The sequence below is a fragment of the Amborella trichopoda genome, chromosome 3 (genome assembly GCF_054954075.1).
Source record: "Amborella trichopoda isolate Santa Cruz 75 chromosome 3, AtrichopodaSantaCruz75HAP2 v2.0, whole genome shotgun sequence".
NCBI lineage: Eukaryota > Viridiplantae > Streptophyta > Magnoliopsida > Amborellales > Amborellaceae > Amborella > Amborella trichopoda.
In genome coordinates, this window is record NC_142338.1 from 8,550,803 (window position 1) to 8,566,685 (window position 15,883).

The window sequence follows — 15,883 nt, forward strand, 5'->3', positions numbered from 1 at the left end:
CTATTTCTGGAACTGAATATCTTTTTTCTTTCATCTTCATACATCTCGATGTTGAGATAATGATTTAGAGGGTTTTTCGTTATTAAAACAACCTTTTCCGATGGATTTTTGATGTGCACTTGTAATTCTACATTTTAAGGATGCAACGTTATATAAACCTTTTCCATTTAAGAAGAGATACTAAAACTTAATTTTTTACTCCGTGGCACATTTTAATGGTATTGTTTCAAGATGTTATTTGCTTCCTATCAATGAATATGTGTAATATTATTTAGTTATTTAACATTTTCAGTAATTTCCAATTGTATTTACCTATTCTACCAAAAAAGATGTAATCTTCAATAAATTGCTCTGAATGACGTAAAAATAGCTTTTCAAAAATATATCTATTAGTTTATCTCAAATAACTTTACGATGGATACTGTCAAACAACATATAATTCGTCACTAAGTTTTAACTTTTTTGAACTATTGATAACAAGTAGACCGTATAAGCCTTAAAAATTGCTCAAAATATCAAGTTCTAAAATTGATCTAGCGCAATGCAAAATTTGCTTGTGATTTCACTGTCATGGAAATTAAAATAACCACTTAAAAAATGAAAATTGCAAATACGATACATTTCAACATAATTTTTGTGAATTCCTAAGCTAGAGAATATACAAAGAAATCATTAATTAAGAATGAGGGAATTGGAATGACTTTCATTTCAAAATAAAAAATAAACAAAAAATGAAAACATCATGGACCATAGTTCAATTCATAATGGTGGTCAATAAGATTTAAGGGGGATTTTAAATATTGGTTGGGCCAATTTTCAGTTACGACAAAATAAGCATCATTTCACACCTGCAGGAAAAGGCCAGGCATTTTCTGATATTTTAAACGAGTCCACCTTCCTACAAGTAAGTTAATAAAGCATTCCTAACACGTGTGGTATTATCTGTGGTTGATGTGTTATTTATCGCCACGTGTCTTTGTTCTGTTGCTTTTTGAAATGGGACTCTGAAGTCCAAAGAAGGATGCGTGTGCTAGGTGGGCGTGTGGACCCTTGACCGCGCCCAGGCTCGTGACGGCGGTCCGTGACGGCTCATGAGACACGGCGCCTCGTTTTACGCTTTTTCAAGGGTTTTGGATAATGCAGGGTTTTGTGGTATGAGAAAATGCAAAAAAAAATCCCAAAAAGAATGCCATTTCATGATCAACGTATTTAGCAAGGAAAAGCTCCTTGAATTCATGTATGCCTCCTTCTCCTAGCGTTCGATCTGATTGGATAGTTGAAATAACCCGTCTATTATAATTTTATGTTTAAATATTATTTTTTATTTTTAAGTTTTTTAGAAATAACATTAACACTAAATTTGGAGCATCCAATCCTCAAACTTAAAAAAAATATTTGAACTTACAAAAAATAATTGTGATAAAATAAAATGGAAAAAATAACCCTAAAAGTTTTAGGCATAGTTTGGTCATTTTATTTTTCAAAAATATTTTATATTTTATAGGTGTCCCTATTATGGTGATGATACGCACCAAAATTTCATATTTATATGAGTTGTAAAAAAATTAAAAAATAAAAAACTCTAGGACACCATATCTAGAAGAAGGCTCACTTTTGACATTAAAGTTGAATCTATCCATCCATTTAGATGAAACGACTAGGAGAAGGTGACATATATAAATTGCCTACACCTAGTGGTGTACAAACAGCTTCACAAACATCCTTGTACTTTAAATTTCAAAATGGGATCTTATGAGTGTCATTGAATAGATATATAATTTCAAAAAAAATATCTCAGACTTTGTGACTCATCTCAAGCCATCCAATTTTGTTGGGTTCATGGGCTCTTAAAAGCCTTATGAATGCTTATAAAATGAAATGATATAGTTTAACGTGAACTCAGTGGGAATGTGGTCCCTCGTAGACCATACTAATCAAACGATGATTTGCTGATACGATCTGTGCTTAACAATCTAGACCGGTCGATTGGGAAAAACCCATGTTACCTGGGCATGAAGAATAAGTCGATGAGGGTTTATGGGTTAGCCATTAATGAGGTCAGAGAACATGTCCGGATGAGTGAGCCGAGGGACTGTGTGACCCTTGTGTGTTATGGTGGCCTACAGAGACGGGGGCAAAAGCTTCATCCATGTGCCATCACACGGCATGCATATCGATAGATCGTTCGGGAAAGCTAGAAATCCACCTTATAGGGTTAAGCGTATGCATGTGCGAGAGATACCCCTATGCATCATATGAGCAATGATCGCATCAGGTTTAGGTGACATTGACTTGTCTCTAGGGGAGGACCTGAAATCCATAGACTGAGATTGAGATACCTTGGCTCATTGGCCGGACTTTGGTAACCCTCTAATGAGCCCCTGCTTGGACTGTAGGTCATGGAAAACACTGGGTTTGTCTGATAAAGCAAGTGTGGTCTATAGTCCACAGTTGACGGTGGAGTGCCCCATGATTGTTGATTTCTAAACCATATGGATCATTTTCCCATCAAATTAATTTAATTGTATTTGTTTTATGATGAAAATTACTTTAAAATTATTATTTGAATTTTTATGAACCCCTGGATACTTTATTTATAATTTTTGGATTTATAAAATTAAAGATATTGATTTTACAATTATTTAAATATTCAAATAATATTCTAAAATCTTTTTATTAATTTTAAATATATAAAAATATCATGGGGGCATATTGTGCACATAGGCTTGCCATATTTTTAGAAGGTGGGGCCCATGAGTGCCTCCCTTGGGTGGCACACCCCACCCTTATTCTCTTTCCTTTTTCTTTTTTTTGGGTGATATGGCATGTGGCCATATGGTTAGAAGATATTGACTAAATATTGACTTGATATATCTTTGACAGATTTTGTAGAAAGATTGAGTAGACTTGTACTATTTTATGGTATGTACACTATTTTTATTAGATTTAATTTATTTAATTTCTATTGATGGGAAAATAGTTTAGGAAATCGGGACAATGGTTCATGCACCTTCCATAATGTTGATGCCCATCTATGGAATGGATGGCTCAGATCTCTCACCCCACAAGTCACACTTGATTGACGGTCTATGTTTAATCTCACAATAAGAAGCAAGCCAAAGAAAACCCCAAAAAACCCTAATCTTATTCAAAACCTATAAAAAATGATTGTCTCTACTAAAAAATCTGTACACCCTATCTTTCTATCTCTCTCTTACGAAAGTTTATCTCTCTCATTTTTTATTTCTCTCTCCCATATTGTGAAAGAACCCAATGGTTTAGGTTATGAAGTTCTTCTCTCCTATCTCTCAAATATGGATTTATGGCTAAGGGTTTTAGGGTTCAAAAAGAGAATCCATTTATCTCAAACTAGGTTGCTAAGAGAATTCACCTAAGGTTTGAGTTTGTGATCAAAGGAGTTCATGTTCCATTGCTGTAGTTTTGTCGAAATTTGCTTTCCCGGTTCGAGATTGAAGCTAGACCATTGATCCTGCGCTATCGAATGAAGGTGACTTGGTGTGGGGTGTAATAAGCCCGATTGAAGTAATCTCCGGCACTCTTCCTTTGTTTCTTGTAATCTTATCTTTTATTATCAAGCATAGTGCATAGTTGTTTAAGATCTTGCTTTTATTATTATGCTGATTTTATTATGAAATTTATCTTATTATAATAAATATCATATGTAAGTGATCTTTTGCCAAAAAAAAAGGGGTTAAGGAATATATATATATATATATATATATATTCCCCAGTAAAAGATCACATAGGTCTTTTTTTAAAATTTGACATCTTATGAGTAAGAATGATCATGGCCTCTGTGTTTAGAAGACAAATGGTCAATATGTAAACAATCTCCCTAGAAAATGGATGCAAATAAGACACAAGAGGGAACCATGTTGGAAAAGCAAGGCGAACTAATCAGTAACTGACCTGTTAAATCGGAACTGGCCACTTCCAGTTTAGGGCGGTTTTGGTGATCAACCAGTATTTTTTTAAAAAAATTTAAACAAATATATATTAAATCCCAAAAATAAGGAATTTAATTTGTAATATATTTTTTAATATTCTTTACATTATGGTAAAGATTAGTAATTAATACTCACTTTTCTATTTTTCTGTATGTTTTGAAAAATTTTAAAAATACCCTTGGCACCTTTAAAATTTATTTTTTCATTTTTTTTCAACTTTATTTAAATGTGTTTTGTTTTAATAATTCTTTATATGCTTTTCATATTTTAATAGATTTTTTTTTATCTATTTTATTCTTTTCAACCATTTTTTTACCACCCAAGGCTTGTTCGGTTAGAACTGTTAAATCCATTGATTTACCAATTAAGCCGATTAAACTGCTTCTGGCCCTATGTCCGTTAACCATTTCGATTTTGGTAATTATGAGGGGAAGCCATTTGTTTTGCCTTGTTTAAAGTGGATTACTAAAAAAAAATGGGCGGCACCATTGGAGAATATCGTGGTCAATCGCACGTGCAAATGGTGGAAGGTTCATGGGTTTGTTACGTAAGCGTGTGAGAATTATAGTGAGGTCATGCATTTGGCATGGATTGGTACGGAAGATTGCGAGGGAATGAAGTCAGCTACTTGCCGTACACGTAGGAATATATTATATTTTAATCTTGCATGAAGAGATCCACAGTTCAAACTTGAAACTGAATTTAGGAATTTAGGGTTTCCATATGTAGGGCAATATGTGATTGCAGTTATTACAAACGGGCATGGCCTGGGCTGCCCTGGCCCTTCTGGCCATAGGGCCGGGCCGGGTCAAACAAGACCTAAATATAGTCAGGCATTTAGGCGACAGTTTGTAGCTTAGGGTCCGACTTTTTTAGGATTGGGCTTCTCGAGCTAAGCCCGCCCGTTGCTAGCCCTGATCACAAAATGTCTAACCGTACATCTCGGCAATGATTTAAAAGCAAGAGTAGAGTCATGTATCGCTGCCGTAGGTTTCTACTTCACCAAAACAGAGTTAGAAAGATTCTTGGATCGTTGGGACAACTCTAGGTCCTTCAAAGTAAAATCGCCTACATGTTGATCTTGATCTGACTCGAGCAATTCTAAATTGGACAATTAGTGTTTTTAAAACTTTGAATCTAAGCAAAATTTGCAAACCTTTTCATGGGGGTCTTAAAAAGAGGGTAATGAAGAGGAGCCAATCCAAGGGATAGGGGGCTTGCACGTCCTTGGCTTTCAGATTGGAGGGTTACTGGACCGTCATTTTTTTTTCCTTTAAATATTGATTTGGGAATTGATGAGAATGGAACTCTAAATATCGGGGGTAGCGGTGGCAATGGGGCCTGGCCTGATTAGCCCAGTCCTAAAAAAACTAGGGGCTTGGGCCACTTACTATGGCCAGGAGGTGGTTCGAGCCTGGGCTTGGGCCAGGGAAAGACAGGGTCAGCCTGATTCACAGCGCCTTCTTTCTTTATATTTTTTAGAGGGATTTTCTACTGTAAATTACCCTCAAAATAACAATGGTTGATGCTAAAACCACTTGTGAATGTTATTTTTAACCTAGATACCCTTTTTGTCATCTCTATCTAGATCCTTCCTATTTCTCTCTCTTCATCTCTTTACTCATACCAGTAATCTCTCTCTCATAATGTCGGTTTGGTTATGTCCAAAAAAGTGAAAAACTTCCGAGCACAATTAGATGAAACAACAATTCTCCCCCATAGCAATAAGACCCAGCAGCCACTAGGATAAACTCCACTTTTTCTTTTTAGATTCTTCAAAGAAGGTTGGCTCCTTCCTTCTTCTTCAAAAGAGAAAAGCAGCTCTTCTCTTGAAAGTAGAAAGACTCAAGAAGAGTTAATACGAAAGATTTGAGCCCACACCATCTACCCATAGGTTCGGTGTTAAGGATCGAATCAATCTCTTTGAAAATAAGAAGAAAGAACAATTAGGTCAGCAGGTGAAGAAGCCTGGAAAGGTCGAACTTTGGTCACTTCCATTAGATTCTTGTACGGCAGCATCAGATTTGGGCTACCAAACTTTGACGATTTTCATTCACAAGTGATTTTAATTTTAACGTACGTTATTTTGAGGGTTGTTAATTATAAAAAAATATGTTTTTTATACTGCTATGTATCATTTTATTTTGACCAGCTGGGTGAGTCATGGCCCAATTTGGCCATAACAAAGTTATGATTAGACATGGGCTAGAACTTCTTTGACCTAATTGAGTCTAGGCTAGTCTCGACTAGGGCAGACCTAAAGAAAACAAATCCGAGAACGAGATAGGTCCGATTGGTGTGGCGCTGGACCCACCACCAGCTGGGGGACACCTTTACTCAAGCTTTTGGAAATGTTCAGACCGACCGCACGAACAGGCATGGCTTGTTGGGATTCTTTGTTCTGCATAAAGCGTGGAAAGGGACGGGTGCGGACCCTTTGTTCGAGAAACACAGCGTGGCGGCCGTTGTGAAGTTCACGGTTTCAAGACGGCCCCTGGTTCATTGGTTGGGCGTTACAAAATCTAGGAGCAAAAATCTCCATATGTGAAAAATTACACCAAAAAATTGTTTACAACTTGACCGCATGCCAAAAGATTTTTATACTTTTGCCGGAGTATATTGTCGATTTACTCCATCAGGTAAAACTCAATACCGGAGCAATTTTAAGAACCCAAGGTTTGGGGATAATGGATATAACCTCTCCAACCATAGGCAAATTCAATTAAAAATAAATAAATTCATAATTAAACTCACCGTGTAGTTGAAAAAATAAGTATTAAAATTAAACGTGGACTATCCAATTTTTGAAGGGTGAGATCTAAGTGCAAAAAAAAAATTTAACTTCAATTTATTATTTTTAAATAATCATTTAATAATTTTTACGTGGTCTCGAAAATTTCAGACTAAAAAAGAAAAAACCTACATGTAGGTCATCTGATTAAGGTAGTATATGCACAGTTTGCTCCCAAAGAAGCATAATATAAGTTTCATACTATATTCCCAAGTTGAGTCTTGGGTCAAATGGGAACTTCTCTCCATGAGGAGCGGTCGAGAGAGAGAGAGAGTTGTAGCCAATAGGAGGAGGAGATTGACCTCTTGAGTACGGCCCTAATATTAAGGACAATAAGACCCATCTAATATTTTAATCGCTGCAGCCTTGGGAGCAATGGTTTAAAAAACGGATTGGTGACCCGGATCGGGCTTCCAAAAAATCGATCTGGATCTGCGAATCGGCGATTCGGATCGAGAATCGGGTGAATCGGTCAGAATAAAACTTAAAAAAAATTCGAAAAAATTATTAAAATTCATTATAAATATTGTTTTTTAGGAATTCAATAAAAAATGAGGGTACTCCATTAAGAATTTTCATGTTTTTGAATGAATATGCGAATATTGGTATGTTCTTTCCCTGCATGAAACGCCATTCCGCATTTAATTTACAGTATTTCGTGCTCATCCCTACACTGTTGCTGTTGGGACTCGATATGTGAATAATATGGCTGGGATAGGGTGGCCTCAGAATCATCATCTCTCTCGTTTTCTCTTTGAATAATATGGATTAAAAAAAAAAAAAAACAATTTTTCAAAAAAATTGATCATGGATTAAAAAAAAAATCACAAATTTTCAAAAAATTCTATCATGGATTACAAAAAAAAATTCGATCATGGATTAAACAAAAAAAATCACAAATTTTCAAAAAATTCAATCATGGATTACATAAAATTCGATCATGGATTACATAAAATTCGATCATGGATTACAAAAAAAAACAAACAAAAAAAACAAACAAAAAAAAACAAAAAATTCAATCGTGGATTACAAAAAAAGAAAAAAATAGTTCGATCATGGATTACAAAAAATTCAATCATGAATTACAAAAAACTGTATCATGGGTTACAAAAAAAGCAAAAAACAAAAATTCAATCATGGATTACAAAAAAAAAAACAAACATTTCGATCATGGATTACAAAAAAAAAACAAACATTTCGATCATGTATTGCAAAACATTCGATCATGGATTACAAAAAATTCTATCATGGGTTACAAAAAAAAAAAAAAAACAAAAGATCATGGATTACAAGAAAAGAAAACAAACATTTCGATCATGGATTACAAAAAATTCTATTATGGGTTATAAAAAACCAAAAAATTCGATCATGGATTACAAAAAAACAAAAACAATTCGATCATGGATTACAAAAAAATCGATCAAGTATTACAAAAAAATCTATCATGGATTACAAAAAAAAATAAAAAATAAAAAAATAAAAAAATAAAAAAAAATAAAAAAAATCCGTACGGAATCGCCGATTCACTGTTCGAACTCGCCGATTCCGTACAGTGAATCGGCGATTCACTGTACAGAATTGTCCGGTTCTCTCTAGAACCGGACGATTTCCGATTTTTTGGGCGATCCGGTCCCTTTTCACGATTTTCGAGTCGAACCGGGCGAGTCTGGTTCGACTCGGCGTTTTTTAAAACACTGCTTGGGAGTATTACCAAATGATCTCTATGATGAAGTTTCTAGCTCCATTTTCATTAAATGGTAGAACCCATATGTGAAATGGCTCTCATAAGTTGCTCAAAAACTATTCAATACTATTAGGAGCCTAAGGAACACAATCCAATAAAGGCGCACCTCAATTTGTATTATAACGTGGAATTTTGGGGTAAAAATTTCTTAGGATTATCTGAAAATTTAATTTTATAACTAATTATAAAATTTTAAAATTAAAAAATGGTTAAAATCAAGTAGATCTATAAACATACGAAAGTATTAAAAATTGACGTTCTAGATAATTTGTTACGAGATGTACTATTTTTTGAGACTCAAAATCTTTTTTTTTTTTATATTCATACATCTCCATGTTGAGATGATCCATTGGAAAGTCTTTCAATATTAAAACAACCTTTTACGATAATTTTTTTTGGTGCATCTTTAATTCTACATATTAAGGTTCCAACCTTATATACACTACAATCCGGGATGAGTGCTATAATGGTTCACTCACCCCTATTTGGAAGCCTCGGAGTCCATCTTTCTGACTCACACATCTTCTTTTCGGGCCATAAAGAAGCCTTTGAAAAAGATTTTCATAATAGCAAAATTGAGAAAATTGGTTTTTTGGATTTGATGAGAGCCATAGGTTCATGGCATGACATATGTAGTCATTTAATTACTCAAAAATATTTTTTATTAAAAGTTTTATATCTAGTCATAATGAGGAGCTTTTTTTGGGTAATTCAATGGGGAGTACAGGGCTCTACCTGTGTTTAAAATAATTACTAGTTTTCTTTAAAGTGTCAATAGGAATAAAAGCCACAATGTGCAGCCCTAAGTATAGGGGGTGCTACCACCACGACGCAGCGCATTCTCAATGATGAGAAACTTAAGAAAATGGGATTGTTTATGAAGAGAACATTTATCTTTTATGAATGGATGTTATAATCATTTATGTCTTTTAAATTTCAAAATGGGTAGTTGTAAAAGTGTCATTTAATAGATACAAAATTCTAAAAAAAATTCTTATATTTCGTGACTCACCCCAAGCCATCCAATTTTACATCTAATGAGTAGAATGATTGTGACATCCACATACGAAAGATAAATAGTATATTTGTAGACAATCCCTAAGAAAATTTGGGGTTAAATAATTGATACAATTTTTTTTTTATTCAGAATGTATGGCTCATATTCGGAGCAATTTTTTAACTCCTCATAAAATCTTATTCTAAAGGTTTATTGACTTTTTTCAAGTTCTTTGTTGAATCAATAGAATGTGTGTGCCAAAATTGGGGATGAAACATATGGCCATAACAAAATGGGGGATGGTTGATTACCATTCCGGCCTGCCCTTGAATGGAGTTTTTCCTATTGATTATTGTAGAGGCATTTGTTCAAGACATGAGATAGAGGAAAATATCTTATTTTAGGAGCTGTGGTTTAAAAATTGAGTTGCCAAACAATGACATTCGTACCATGTATGCCCTAAACCCTAGCTCTGATGCTAGTTTTTTTAATTTTGTTTTGGGAAATGTTTTTATACTTTCCTTACAGTATAGAAGATCTATACTTCTCCTACCATCCAGCCGTCCAATTTTGATCAAGAGAGTCATTCACCATTTGATCTTAGATCCAATGTCAAAAGTATTTTATTTTTAGTTTTTTTATTCAAATTGTATGGATATGAAATTCAGTACGTGCCATCTTCTCATTGGGGTGAACTTATAAAAAATATTAAAAATAATTTTTTGATAAAATATAATGATCAAAATACCTATTGATTCTTTCAAGGGTATTTTGGTTATTTTATTTTATTGAAAATATTTTGTTTATATTTTTCTCTAGTGCGAGTTTAATAGAGGATTGGACATACAAAATTTGGTGCCAAAATAGTTTATACAAAAAAAAATTAAAAATAAAATAGTGTAGAGACGTGACATTGTGATTGGGGCAATCTTAGCCCTCCATTCAAAATAGACGGTTGGATAAGGGGAAGTATATAAGTTTTATGTTGTAGGGGAAGCATAGAAAGCTTGCCCTTTTGTTTTTTGGACTTTTGAAGAATCACTTTTCATCAGTGTTAGACAACTCGGTTTGAGTGTCGAGTAGTCAGGTTGAGTAATCAGGCTCAACACCCTGGCAAGCCCAAGTTACCCCGAGTTGGGTGTCCCACTAGGGGATATTTAAAAATTCAAAAATACAAAGAATTATTTTTCAAAAAGGCAAAAAATTTATTTTTGATATTTTTTTTATGTTTTTTGTCATCTTGGAAACTATTGGAAAGTGTTTTGACCATAAATACTTATTTTCACAGTTTTCTAGTTTTTTGGATTATTTTGAAATACCCCCCCCCCAATCACAAGTGAATTTTTTTAAATCTATTTTGCTTTACTACTATTTTGTGTTTTCCTTAAGCTTGCTTTAAAAATACATTTCCTATTTTTTTAAATTTTTGTATTATATATATATATATATATATATATATATATATATATATATATATATATATATATATATATATATATATATATATATATATATATAAAGTTTATATAGAGCAGCGCGTTTAGAAAACACATATGCATGTATAGGGATAACCGTTGGTGTCGCAAGCGACGGAAAACATAAGCTCTTATACCGCTTTGTTAGGCTCAATTTTTCGAGTTCTCTCGCAAATATACATATGCGTTCAACATAATCCTTATGTAGGTAACAAAGCCCCACCAACCAAACGTTTTGTGTGTGCATGTGAGTGGGAAAATCATGCAAATAAGAAATAAACTTTTGTGTGTATGTGAGTGGGAAAATCATGCAAATAAGCAATTAAGAAATAAAATATTTGATCCGAGACTAGCCTGGTTTTAAAATTATTTTTATTTGCATGTTTTTATCAAAGATCACTTTTTATTTATTTCATTTTATCATTGGTTTAAAAAAAGGATCGGTGGCATGGATCGAGCACCCCAAAAATCTATCTGAAGTGGGGAATCGGTGATCCAGATCGGGAATCGGTCAGATTTAGCCTTAAAAAAAATCCAAAAAAATTATTAAAATTCATTATAAATGTTGTTTTCTAATAATCCAATAAAAAATGGGGTGCTCTATTAAGAACTTTCATTCTTTTGCATCAATATACGAATATTGAGCTGTTTTTTTTCTTCATAAACTACTGTTAACCATTAAATTTACAGCACACAAAAGGATAAGCATAGAATTCATGGATGAAGTATATCATCATACATGGACTACAATAAATAATGGATTAAATCAATGTAAAAATGGCCACCAAAATTTTGAATTGACAGAAAACCCTAATCCACTAAAAAAACCCAAATTATTACAACCTAACTAACTATAATCCAAAATTATTACAACCTAACTAATTATAATATTAGATATTTAAATTGAAATTGTCGGTTTATATTTTATAATTATTTTACTATACAAATAATAATAAATCTATAATATCTTATAATATCATCTAATTTAAAATATATTATTGACAATTGTAAGAAAAATAATACATTGTATAATTTATAATGCCATTTTTTTTCCAAAAATCTAGTTTTTTAGGTTTTTAGAATAAATTTAGTGGAAGAGATTGTTAGTAGAAAGAGAGAAATCGATATTTCAAATAGCCTCAGTGTATGAACCCTATATTTAAATTAATATTCCTAAATTTACATTAAAGACCACCATGTTATAAAAATAAAAAATATAATTAGACCATTTATTCCTAAGTAAAAAAAAAAAAAATCTAACAATAGGCATCTATATACGAGAGAAAAAAAAAGAGCTAACATGCTTCAATCGTATATTGTATTACCTTTATATATCTAATTTAAGCTTACGATAATCGCAGCTCAAATGCGTATTTGAAAAACATGATACTTGTATTAATTTTTTTTTATTTATTGACAAGAAATACTTGTTGTGTTCCCTTTTCTTCTTTTTTTTTGACAAGAAAAATAAGAATATGGTATTGCCTAGGTACTTTTTATTTTATTTTTTGATAAAAAGAATTTGTTTTTTATGAAAATTTATTTTATTTGTTAACAAAAAGAATTTGTTTTTTTACAAGAAAAATAAGAAGATGGTGCCTTCTATTTTATTTTATTTTTTGATAAAAAAAATTTATTTTTGACAAGAACAATAAGTAGATGGTACGTTTTAATTTTGTTTTTTTTTTAAAAAATGTTGCCCTATACTTCTAGCATTAAAGACGAACATGATAACCACTATGCCACAACACTACTTAAACGTGTTAGTTTTCATAATAAAAATATATATTACCTTTCAAACTGGCAGTGGGAATTGTCCCACATCGAAAATTTCATGGACCATTAACGGGGTATAAAACATCTGAGGACGCTCATACCAAAAACAAATGCATGGGCATGGGGCTCCTTAACAGTCGTGGTGACAAGCAACAATAGAATGACCCCGTTTTTTAAAACAATATCTCAATTACCCTCGGGCAGTATACCATTGAGACTCGGTCGGACTCACCGGTTTTCCAGTAAAACGGGGCAGTTTACTGTAGAGACTCGGACAGACTCGTGTGGTTTACTGTAGAGACTCGGACAGACTCATGCGGTTTACTATAGAGACTCAGACAGACTTGCCGGCTCTTTGAATTTTACTGGAATTGACAAGGAGTGACTGATTGACTCGTCCGAGTCCGTGTTGACTCGGTGATTTTTAAATCATTGCCTTTTTATCATAAAGGACTCTTGTTGTTTCATTGGTTTTTCATGTTAATAACTCAATACTAAATTATTTTGTCTTATGCATGTTCTGTTATTTTTCTTTCTCCTTCTGTGTTGTTAAGTCCAACGCACATATAATCCTCCAGTTGAATAGTAGTGCACCATTTGATGGGAAGCTGATGAAATATATGTATTTCGTCATATAGATGATGAAATATATCATCCTTATGATGATGGTTAATTTCTAATCAGTAGTTAAATAATAACATGGTATTCTTGTGTTTGCTTCTTTGTTTCTTCCACAAGACTTTCATATAACCTTCATTCAAGTAAGAAAGCTCAATGGAACACAAATGCAATATTTTTTTAAAAAAAATATTTCTTTTTCAGGGGTAAATCGATGAGAAAGGTCAGTCCCCTATCTATTTTCATTAATACAAAATTAAACTGCATTAAGTACAAAGGGAGATCCCTTGTTGAGGAATATTCTCGAAATCAGAAATTAAAAGAAGAGAAATAAAATCAGGTGGTCTTATTCACTAAATTGTTAAATTGTGGCTATTGAGGCCATTGAATAGGAAACAAAAAATAATGATCTTAGATAGAAGCTCTATTCTACTCATTTCTTTTGTTGCTCCTCTTCAAACCTCTGCAAATCATCATTTTCTGCTTTTAGTAAGGGCCTCACTTCCATTGATAACTCCTCCCTGTAAAACCATTCATACAAAAAAACCATGATAACATTTAGAAAATAAATGCAGTAATCTAAGCATCAAGTAACACCATTCATACAAGAAAACCATGATAAAATTCAGAAAAGAAATGCAGTAGTCTAAGCATCAAGGATAATAAAAAGAAAAACACTTGTCTAAGCACCATTCAAAGATCAAAAACAAAATATACTTAAAGGACATAAAGGGGTCAAGGTCTGGTCAGGGTCTGATCACCATTCATTCAAAGAATGGAAATGAAAGATTCAAGGCCAAAATAAAATAAATACACAAGTCTAACTACCAAGAACCAAAAATTAAAGAAATAATTTAGTCTAAGCACTACTGATTCAAGGACCAAATAATTACACAACTCCCAACACCATTTATTAGTGAAAAAAAAGGGAAATGTATACAATGACGCTATTTATTTTATATAAGGAGGTCACAGTCATTGTATAACCGTTAGATTTGAAATCAGGTGGTTGAGGATGTGTCATTGTTTAAGCATAAAGTCCAAAATAAAATTTCTCGAATGTTATGATATACTCTCTTCTATTAGATTTCACACACTCTCTTATCTATTGGATTTCACATCCAATGGCTCAAAATGATTCTGATATCCTTATACCGAAAATAAATGGTCTCATAATATACAATCCCACAATAAATACAAATGTGTAATTATATTCATAGATATAAGATATTACACCCTACACCCTAGAATTTACACCCTGCACCCTAGAATTTACACCCCAAACCCTAAAATTCACACTTTAAACCCTCTCTCACACCCCACCTCATCCCTTCTTCCTCACTGTAGGTTACATTTACCCCTTACTCCCTCCCTCATACCAATGAAAATTTACGTTTACACCCTCCCCAATTCCAAATAAACCTTCATCGAAGCCCCTCAGACCCAAATTCATATTCTACCAAGTTCCCTTAAATCAACTAGCTCATATTAAAGCTACATTCAATCCACCCCGACCCAAATTTAAAGGATAATTAGAATTAATTTATTGTAATAGTTTCTTGTATCAAATAATGCATTCCTTTCTCTAGAACTGCACTCTTTGTCATGTTCTCTCTCTAGAACTCGTATAAAAGTTCAGGAAATGTTGGTTTTCTTCAATTAGAGAGAAAGTCGTTGAGAAATTGAGTTTCTAATTGGTTTTCCTAACATGAATATAATAAGTTGATACTGGATTATGGATAATTTGATTGGAAATTTTAAGACAGGGACTTGATGAATCCTTAAAAAATATGGCCACCAAGTGTGATTGAACAACACCTTATAATGTTCAAGGAAAGCACACCTCAAAAGTCCATCAGAATGGGGTATTCCAATGGTGGAAATTTTTCAAATAGATCATCTCCACCTCGATGTATAGATTAAAAAAAAAAAAGAGAATGTCAAGTCATGAAAATAGTGCATCTTGTTACAGATTATCTGGACTATCTATTTTCAAATTTTATAATTAGTTTTAATTATTTTTAGATTGGTTTAATATGCACCATTTTTTAGGTTTTAAATTTCATAATTAGGTATGACAATGTTGCATTTTTTAATAGAGTTTAGAGGTGTTGCTTGTGTTTAAAGTTGATGCTTTATACAAGGCTCATCCATTAACAAAAAAAAAGAAGTTTAATGGAGCATGTCTCAAAATAAAAGATAAAAGAAATAAAAAAAGTACAATCGAAAGCAATATAACAAATAAAAACACATCCCCTATAATAATAATAATAATAATAATAATAATAATAATAATAATAATAATAATAATAATAATAATAATATCCAAAAGATTTTGTACTCCCGCAGGAGTATATTGTCGATCTGTTGCCTTGGGTAAAACCCAAGATATGAGTAACTTTAAGACCCCAAATTTGGGGGATTTAACCTCTTCACCCGCACAACTAATCTTAGTAAACAAACAAAAATTAAAATTGAACTCTCTAAATGCTAAAAAAAATATTTATGACTCAA